The following is a 10,624-nucleotide window of genomic DNA, read 5'->3' as shown; positions in this document are numbered from 1 at the left end:
GTTACTAGAAAAGGGTGCACAATATATACCTAAAATTCACGAAAATTTCAAAAAAAATTTGGATAAATTCGGTGCAAAATTGAAAGTTGTTTGGATTTCTAAAACTCTATTCTCATAGAATTCGAAATCCAAACTTATTCTTTTTTGATTTGATCCAAACCACCTTCCATGTCAGAAAGAAGAGAGGAGACCTTTTGTGAATGTGGGAGAGATCTGGGAGAGGGCTTTTGTCACACAAAATAAGTGGAGATTGGTGTTGAAAGAGAGAGGGCGTGGAGAAGGATTATGTGGCGCAAGGTGGAATCCTAGTCTTACTAGGATTCTGTGTCTTATGACTTGTTTTAATTTGGTTTTCCAAACCAAAATCAAATTAAAATTAGATCAACCCAATTAAAATAGGTCTTAACCCAATTAAGAACCTAATTTAATCAGATTAAATTAGATTTAAATCTGATTTAATTTTTTAATCAAATTAGAAATTAGATTGACCCAAGTCCTAGTTGAACTAGGACTAGTTTTTCCTTGCACTTGGCTTATCCAATAAACTAATTGGACTTGATCCAATCAAGTCCAAACTAAATCTAATTAAATTATATTTAATTAGACTTAATCTCAGCCCATTGGCTTAATCAAATTAAGTCAATCAGCAATCGAATTGCTAATAGATCCTCCTGCAATACTTGCACTGGGTTAAATGTCAATCGTATTGATCATTTAACCCTAGAACGATTCTTAATCGTTGATCAATCATCTGATCAGATCATGAACTCTAATATGTGTGACCTCATAGGTCCGAACCTAAGCAGTAGCATAGGAATAAATTCTTATACCAATCGAAGTGACCATCTAGCAATGGTACCCGACGACCGGATAGGTCAAATGTGTAGAACAACATCCTTAGAACCATGCGGATATAGTTTTCATATAATTCATCCCCTTGACCAAAATGATCATAGGATACCCCAGAGTTTAACTGTCAACTCTGATCAGGTTGTCCACATTGTATTTCAAAATATCAAATCCATCTGATGGATTATCCTGGCCAAGGTTTTGCTAAATTGAAATACAGCGACTCATTCTTCTCCAACTCTTGGAGTGGTCAATCCCATCTCGATCACACTCTGACTTTGCAAGTACTTGACTGTGCCCAGAAGTCTTCCGTCTCTGAATTAGAAATTCAGTTAGTCCAGTACCAAAGCACAGTGAGTTGCTTGCAAGTCACTGAGGCGATCTCAAGTCTAAGGGACACTTATACCTATATCCCATCAGAGACATTCTCGACAGCAGAATTCTCTGAAGATGGTCACGTTCAATGATGATGTACCCTTACATCTTACCTGTATGCATACCAATGTCTCCACACTCTTTGGTTAAGAGGACAACCAACCCATATGGCCTACAGCGACCTATGCTCGATAGAAGCTGTCGTCCTTATTAACAGCCTATCATTTGGTCGTGAACAGTTTTAAGGACTAATCGATAAATTCTCTCTTTATCGAACTTAAATAGTCCTAAGGACTTCATCATAACAATGGAGTTCATTAGAAGATGAAAGCTTATGATGAAAATGCCAAATATATTTTATTTATTAACAAATCAATTATAATACTTGGTTGCTCAACCGTCAACAGCTTGACGATTGGCTTTTTGGAACACATTTCCCAACAAGCAATATATGTATTGAATAAGGTTTCCTCTAAAACCGTTCCTACCACACCGTATGAGATGGCATGGTAGAAGTCAAGTCTGAGTTATCTCAGAATTTGAGATTGTCCGGCTCATGTCAAGAGACAATAGACGGACAAGTTAGAGTTCAGTCTTTTAGAGCTCGATTCATAGATATCCTAAAGAGTCATTAGGATACTATTTCTATATTCTGAAAATATAATGTGATTGTGAATCAACATGCTATTTTTTTGAAAAAATAGTTTATTCAAGATAGTGGCATCGGAAGAATAATTAAGCTCAAGGAGAATGTCTCCAAGAGCAACGAGCTAAGGAACCTGAGGAACCAATCAATTAGAACCAGTCCTAACACAACCTCTTCCACCTCGTAGATCGACTAGGTTTTCCGTCATCCTGAAAGTACTTAGGTACTATACAAGAGAAGTAGAAAAATATTCCTCACGAAAAATGGGACTCATGGTGATGACCCCAAGACCTATGACGAGGCGATATCAGATATCGACTTCGAAAAATGGTTAGAGGCAATGAGATAGAAATTGACTCGATGCACTCAAACCAAGTCTGGACCTTGGTAGATCCACCTGAAGGTATTATACCTATTAGGTGTAAATGGATCTTCAAGAGAAAGATAGGTGCAGATGGAATGTGGAGACATTCAAGGCTAGGCTCGTAGTGAAAGATTATAGTCAGCACGAAGGCATTGACTATCAGGATACCTTTTCGCCCGTAGCCATGCTAAAATCATCGCACATTGCTTGCTGTTGCAGCCTATTTCGATTATGAAATATGGCAGATGGACGTGAAACAGTATTCTTAAATGGATATCTTGAGGAAGATATCTATATGAACAGTCGCTTGGTTTCACATCCAGTGATGATGATCACAAGATCTGCAAGCTGCAAAGGTCCATTTATGGACTTAAGCAAGCATCTCAGAGCTGGAATACTCGTTTCAATGATATGATCAAAATATTTGATTTCATCAAGAACGAGGAGGAACCATGTGTGTTCAAGAAGGTCAGTGGGAGCGCAGTTATCTTCCTCGTACTGTATAGATGACATCCTCCTAATTGAGATATATTTCATATGACCTCAGTCAAAATATGGTTGTCTAAGGAGTTCTCTATGAAAGATCTAGGAGAGGCATCCTTTATACTGGGTATTAAGGTCTATAGAGATAGACCAAATAGGATGCTAACTTTCACAGAAGATGTACATAGAGGAGGTGCTAAAAAGGTTTAGCATGGAAAACTCCAAAAGAGATTTAGTACCTTTTAGACATGGCATTCATCTCTCCAAGAAGATGTGCCCTAGCACACCTGAGGAGATTGAACGCATGAGCAAGATCCCTTATGCTTCGGCAATAGGAAGCCTCATGTATGCCATGCTATGTATATGACCTGATATAGCCCATGCTGTGAGTGTCACAAGCAGATATCAGTCGAATAAGCGAAGAGCACTGGACTTCTGTGAAATGTATCCTTAAGTACTTGAGAAGGACTAAGGATATGTTTCTAGTCTTTGAGAATGGAGAACTCAGGTTCAAATTTACAGACTCAGACTTTATGTCTGATATAGATGATCGAAAGTCGACATCTGGAAGTCTGTTCATTTGCAATGGTGGTGCAGTTAGCTGGAAGATTTCAAGCAGACGATGATTGCTGATTCCACCATGGAGGCAGAGTATATTACTGCATCGGAAGCTGTGAAGGAGGCATTCTGGTACAAAAATTTACCACAGAGCTTGGAGTGATGTCATCGGATGCCATCCCTCTTTACTGCGACAATAATGTGCCATAGCCCTAGCTAAGGAGCCAAGGTCTCACCAGAAGTCAAGCATATCGAGCGGCGATTCCATCTGATCCGTGATTATCTCAAAAAAGATTATGTCGAGGTTAAGAGAGTCGACTCCACAGACAATATGGCAGACCCATTGACAAAGCCATTAGGCCAGCAGAAGATCGAAAGCCCACCTTGAGAAGATGGGACTTAGATATGTAGCCAATTGGACATTAGGTCAAGTGAGAGTTTGTTAGATGTGTGCCCTAGATGCCAGATTGGCTGACACATTCCTGTACAAATATAAGGATAAATTTATAATTTTGATTATAAATGAATAAAAGGGTTATTCTACTATCACATTGTGTATATTATGTCTGTGATACATCCTTTGAGTTAGTAGGAATGTTAATTCATATTTTAAGAGTTAAAAATTTAAGGCATGCATTTACATAACTAACTCATAAATAGCTCCTGACCATAGGATCATCACGAGGATGGTAATCGATCCGGAAGGTTGGTGTACGATCGCTTTCTTAGGGTAGATGTGTCTTGAGTCTATGGTGTAGAGACATCGGAGCGAGAGTACATGTATTCATTGAGAACGAGAGTACTGAGCATGACCACCTCGAGCAGTCATAAGGAAGTCTACCTTCTCGTTGATGACTAGCTCGATGCTGCAGCTGTGTGTCTAGTTCTTTGACCTGAGGTACATCGACAGTTCATCTTGAGTGTGTTATAGTTTGACTATACCATAACTCGATCTTCTAGCCATTCAAAACCTGAGGTGTATGTTGGCTGTAGCATATTCATTGTAGGAACCAGATTGCACCAAGATGGGATCTATCAACCTCGGTAGATAAGAGGAGTAGTCCTATGATGATCGAAAGATTAAGTCCTTAAGCCCATGGCCATGGCAGAGTGAAATAATGAAAAAGCATTTTCCATTGAGATTTCACATCGGATTTGGATCGATCGATCGATTCATATGACTGATGTTGGGTTTGACGAGTTCACCTTAACCTTAATTCAGTTGGGACTTATGATAGAGGAACTCAATCACACAGGTAGCTACACCGAGAGGTTCATCTTCATTTCTGATGGGTTGCCACCATATACTGCTAGATATCACTGGTGAATTTTGAGAGCAATTAGAATGATCTTGATGATCGATCATTCTAATTATCTGAATTAGAAGAGTTCTGATCCATCGAAAGGAGTTTCAATGATGTCGATGATGAGATCACGACATGTCTCATTACCATACGAAAATAAATCTAATTGGGTCACACAAATAAAGTTAAGGTCTGGATGTCATCAATCAAGCTAGCCCAGTTCGATTGATTTGGATTAGATCCAACTAGGTTCAAGAAAATCGTGTGCTAGGTTCAAGAAAATCGTGCTAGCACACGATTGAGCCTAACTTTCTCCTTATGTAATCTTTTTCATCTCGACTGAGCCAAATGTGATTTGACTCAAAAAATCTTGAGAAGATTTCTCTCAGTCTGACTAGAGTCAGTCCCGCTCAGAAAAGTCTTATCTTAATTCATGAGATGAATTTAAGACAACACCTGTAAATTCCTATCACCTACCATTTTTGTTTTAGGACATCGGTCAAACGTTGACTTATGGATCTTGAACTGAAGGCCACTTGGCAAGAGGTCATTGAAGAGTTTTTATGGAGTGTCCACCTGCTAATTTTACCCTCAAAGTGGGTGCCATAATCAAATATGGTGTGCACCCCAAGTGGATAAGGATAGAGTCCCATGAGATGAGGACTCTATGCCTTGATCGATTCAAACTGTTGGGCGCCAATCTCACTGTGTTTATCCAGTGTTGGCACCAACAGTAGGAGGATTTGGTGGGGTTCTTATTTAATATTATCAGATGATATCACTCCACCAATCAAAATTTTTTCAGAATTAATTAAAATTTTTTGATTGGTCGAATGATGTGGCACTGCATGGCGCAGCAGGGTTTATTTAAACCCTGTCTGTGCCTAAGGTTTGGAGAATTTGCTCAATACCCAGCAAAAGCCCAATATCCCTCCACTTCTCCATACCCCTCTGGTCCTCTCTCTTCTCTCTTCACATCCAAGAAGTTGAGCATCCATCCATCTGGTGCTTGTCCAAGGCGTGGTGGCTCTCTGATCAGAAGGCTGCAGGGATTTGTCGAGAAGCTGCTGCTCCAGCTTCAGAAGATCTTTTGAAGATCTTCCAGTTCAGATCCAGATTTGATTTTTAGAGAAAAATTTGCAAGGAGAAGATGATCTAGATCATACTTGAGTGGATATTAGTAGAGGCCAGACGACTGCGTGGCTATTTTTGAACTTCGGGCATTGCTGCGATCATCTACAGGATAATCTAGTTACCCTAGAGGTATTTTTCTAATCCTCAAGTTTTAGATTTAATTTTAGATTAAATATCAGATAATAAAAATTAAATCTAATAGATCTTAAATCTAAAATATCATAGAATAATTTTTTTTAAAATATTTCATCCCAGATCTCATTAGATCTAGAAGATCCTACAAGGAAAAAGGTGATTTTTTCTTCAACTGGTATCAGAGCCAGGTTGATAGCTCTATTTCAGATCTAATTTAGATCTAATTTTTATATTTATTTATCTGATATTAATAGATTTTAGATGTCACATCAGATGTGATTGGATCTAAAATTAAAAAATTTAAAATTAAATCTAAGTAGATCTAATATGTATGAGATGCATGACTAGACTAGGAATAGTTTAAACTATAAATAGTCTTAAAATTTTATATTTTAATATGATTAAAATATAAATTAGATCTAATTTATTTTTAATTTTTTTATGTTATAAATATTATATTCAGATCAAAAAATAAAAAATAAAATTTAATTAATTCATAAGATTGATCTGCTGCATGTCTAGACTAGTTGTAGAATTATTCTAGTAACTGTCTAGAATATATTTTATATTGAATAGTTTAATTTAAATCTTATTTTTCAGATGTTACATATGATTTATCAGATCTGAAAGCATGCTAATTAGATCAGATTTTAATACATGAGATGTATGCAAAGTATGTATAAGTTAGATCTGAAATTATATATGTGATATGTAACTTAGATCTAACTAGTTTTGTAGTTAAATCAATATTTCTGATTAAGGTGTTCCTCATGGCCGTCCGATCATAAGAATAAAGTAGGATTTAAGACCCTCTCCTCCCTTTCAATGGGGTATTCTTATGGCGTGTAGGGGTGCTACGCATTCATCCTTAATCAGAAATCAAACTTACTTTTCTACATAACCCTAGATCCTAAACCCTAAGATTTATTTTACATATTTTATTTATGAACCCAAGACTTAATTAATGAATTAAGCTTATAAAATTAAATTAGGTCTAAAATTGAGAATTTCAGATCTGAGTCATTTTCATAAAATTGGGTTCGGGCTTGGGTAGCTCAATTAGGTCTAGCGGTTGATCAAACCGAATCAAAAGTTGGTTAGGTCGGATCATGAAAGCTAATAATTGACCAGCCTAATAGGATTAAGTCTAGGTCAAGGTCGAATCACATTCATATGTGACTCGATCAAGTTAAGACCTAATTTGGCTCAGTGGTTAGAGCCTGGATTGTAGGCTAACCCAATTGATTCTGGTTCGACAATTTGGTGTCTAAGGTAAGTTGGGCAGATGCAGACCGAATGATTTTTAATTGGGAGCTACTCGACTCGAATACGTTCTTGTCGAGTTAATGGCATATCCCTTCCATCGGTCTCACTTATCTGGCCATATATATTGACCTAGTTCTGATTTGAGGTAACTAATAATTCGAGCTAACCCATGCCACTAGGTTAGTCATAATTGTTATGACTATATCAGGTCAAGTTTAATGAGACCTAAATTAAATCTTCCTAAAAAAATATTAAGTCTAAGGTCTTCCACCATTGTGGATGTGCGGGTCCTTCTCGGGGTTGATTGTTCTCGGCTGGTTACAGTGGTTCAGTTGCACCGGAAAGACGCAACCATATCCATTAGGCATTGGATGCTACAGATTAGAGGATGGGTTGTGCTCAATATTTTGGATACGATGAGGGACTCAATCAGGAATCTAGTTCGTGCAAATAGTGGGTCTGACTTAACTAAGGATTGGAGCAATATTCTGGGCATGGTGAGCTTCATGAATTAGAGATCAAGTTTTGGATGCACCATGATTAGAGAATCATTGGACAAGAGTTGTCCACTCATCGATTGACCCATCACCAATAATTGTTAGGTGAGGTGGTGAGCCAGTCGGTGAGACCGCACCACCCACTAGAAATCACTAATCACGGAGATTTTTACATCTCTACCTAGGGAGTGTAGGGATCTAAGAAAATAGTGGGAGCCTAATTTGTTTAAAAATAAAACTCCTAAATAAATTGGTTAAGTCTGATTACAAAATCTAACTAGAAACTCTTGACTCTCTATAGGAAACATGTCTGCATCCAACCCTCTGACCAAAATACTAGACACCCACAGATTGACTGGATCCAATTTCAAGGACTGGTTGAGGAACTACAGAATTATTCTGAATTCCAAGAAACTGACTCATATCTTGGACCAGGATCCACCTGCCATGCCAACACGTCTGACTGCTGAACAGAGAGCGTCTATGAAAAAGTGGATGGATGACGATAACAAAGCCAGATACTACATGTTGGGTGCCATGTCTGATGACTTACAATGCCAGCATGAGAACATTATGACTACCCGCCAAATGTTGGCTCACCTACAAGAGTTGTTTGGTGAACAAAGTCGTACAGCCAAGTATCAAGTCTGCCAAAGACTTTTTAAGGCTAAAATGCATGATGGGCTGTCAGTCCAAGATCATTGTTTGACAATGATCAAGGACCTTGAGAAGCTTGAGAAGCTCAGTATCATCTTAGATAAGAATTTTCAGATTGATGTGATCCTTCAGTCCTTGTCCGATGCATATGGTCAGTTCATCATGAACTTTTATATGCATAAGATGCAGTATACCTTGGCTGAGTTAATGAACATGTTGGTTACGACTGAGCTTTCTTTGAAGAGTTCAAAAGGTTCAGTCCTTACTGTGGAGCGGACTTCTTCCAAGAAAAAATCTTTTAGAAAGAAGAAAAATCTGTGAAGAAGCAGAAGGTGGATGGAAAAAGGAAGAAGACGAAATCGAAGAAGAAGGCTACTGAAAAGGAAAAATATTTTCAGTGCAATTCAGACGTCCATCGGAAATGAAACTATCCTCAGTACCTGGCCACCTTGAAGAACAAGAAGGATGGTTCTTCTGGAGGTATGCTCATTATAGAATCTAATCTTATGGTTTCCTCTGCATCCAGTTGGATACCTGACTCTGGTTCTAGTGCTCATTTGTGCACTTCTATGCAGGGTCATGAGGAAAGCAGGAGGCTGAGGGATAAGATATGATCCTACACATCGAAAATGGAGTAAGAGTTGCTGCTGTGGCCGTGAGAACCTACCCTCTGTGATTACCGTTAGGATTAGATTTAGTTCTTAGAGACTGTTATTATGTGCCTGCAGCAAGCAGGATTTGATTTCTGTTTCATATTTTGCACAAGAAGGCTATGTGATTAGCTTTCATAAGGACCATTGTAACATATTTCATGAAAATAATAAAGTTGTAAATGGTTTTCTTATTAATGGTCTTTATCAGCTACATATTGATGTATCTGTATTTAATATCGAAAAAAATATGAATGCCATAGGAATTAAAAGGCCTAGAGATAGTCTAAATGATAGGTATCTGTGGCACCTAAGGCTAGGTCATATAGCAGAAGACAAGGTTAACAAATTGGAGAAATTCAGGCTATTGAGTCCATTGACTTTCGAGTCATATCCAGTTTGTGAATCATGCCTTCAAGGCAAAATGACCAAGCTCCCTTTTGTGGGATATGGAAAAAGGGCCACAGACCTACTTGCCCTAGTACATACGGATGTGTGCGGCCCATTTGATGTACCGGCTAGAGGCAACTATGTCTACTTCATTACCTTTACCGATGATATGTCTAGGTACGGGTATGTGTTTCTAATGAAATACAAGTCTGAAGCCTTTAAAAAGTTCAAAGAATTCAGACATGAGGTAGAAAAACAAATAGTAAAGCCCATTAAGGTTCTTCGATCAGATCGAAGAGGTGAATACCTTAGTCAGGAGTTTCTAGACTATCTTAAGGACAATGACATAGTCTCTCAATAGACTCCACCTGGAACACCACAACTCAACAGAGTTTCAGAACGAAGGAACCGGACCCTATTAGATATGGTCAGTTCCATGATGACCTTCACGGACCTCCCTGAGTTTTTTTGAGGTCATTATCTCATGACAGCAATATATGTATTGAATAGGGTTTCCTCTAAAACTGTTCCTACCACACCGTATAAGATATGGCATGGTAAGAAGTCAAGTCTGAATCATCTTAGAATTTGGAGTTGTCCGACTCATGTCAAGAGACAGCAGGCGGACAAGTTAGAGTTTAGATCTTTTAGAGCTCGATTCATAGGATATCCTAAAGAGTCATTAGGATATTATTTCTATATTCTGAAAGATCACAACGTGATTGTGAATTGACATGCTATTTTTTTTAAAAAATAGTTTATTCAAGATAGTGGCATCGAAAGAATAATTAAGCTCAAGGAGAATATCTCCCAAGAGCAACGAGCTAAAGAACCTGAGAAACCAAATCAATTAGAACCAGTCCTAACACAACCTCTTCCACCTCGTAGATCGACTAGGGTTTTTCATCCTCCTGAAAGGTACTTAGGTACTATACAAGAGGAAGTAGAGAAAATATTTCTCACGAAAAATGGGGCTCATGGTGATGACCCCAAGACCTATGACGAGGCGATATCAGATATCGACTTTGAAAAATGGTTAAAGGCAATGAGATCAGAAATTGACTCGATGCACTCAAACCAAGTCTGGACCTTGATAGATCCACCTGAAGGTATTGTACCTATAAGGTATAAATGGATCTTTAAGAGAAAGATAGATGTAGATGGAAATGTGGAGACATTCAAGGCTAGACTCATAGCAAAAGGTTATAGTCAGCGTGAAGACATTGACTATCAGGATACCTTCTCGCCCGTAGCCATGTTAAAATCCATCCGCACATTGCTTGCTGTTACAGCCTATTTTGATTATGAAATATAGT

The sequence above is a fragment of the Elaeis guineensis genome, chromosome 7, assembly GCF_000442705.2.
Source record: "Elaeis guineensis isolate ETL-2024a chromosome 7, EG11, whole genome shotgun sequence".
NCBI lineage: Eukaryota > Viridiplantae > Streptophyta > Magnoliopsida > Arecales > Arecaceae > Elaeis > Elaeis guineensis.
This window is presented reverse-complemented; position numbering follows the sequence as displayed.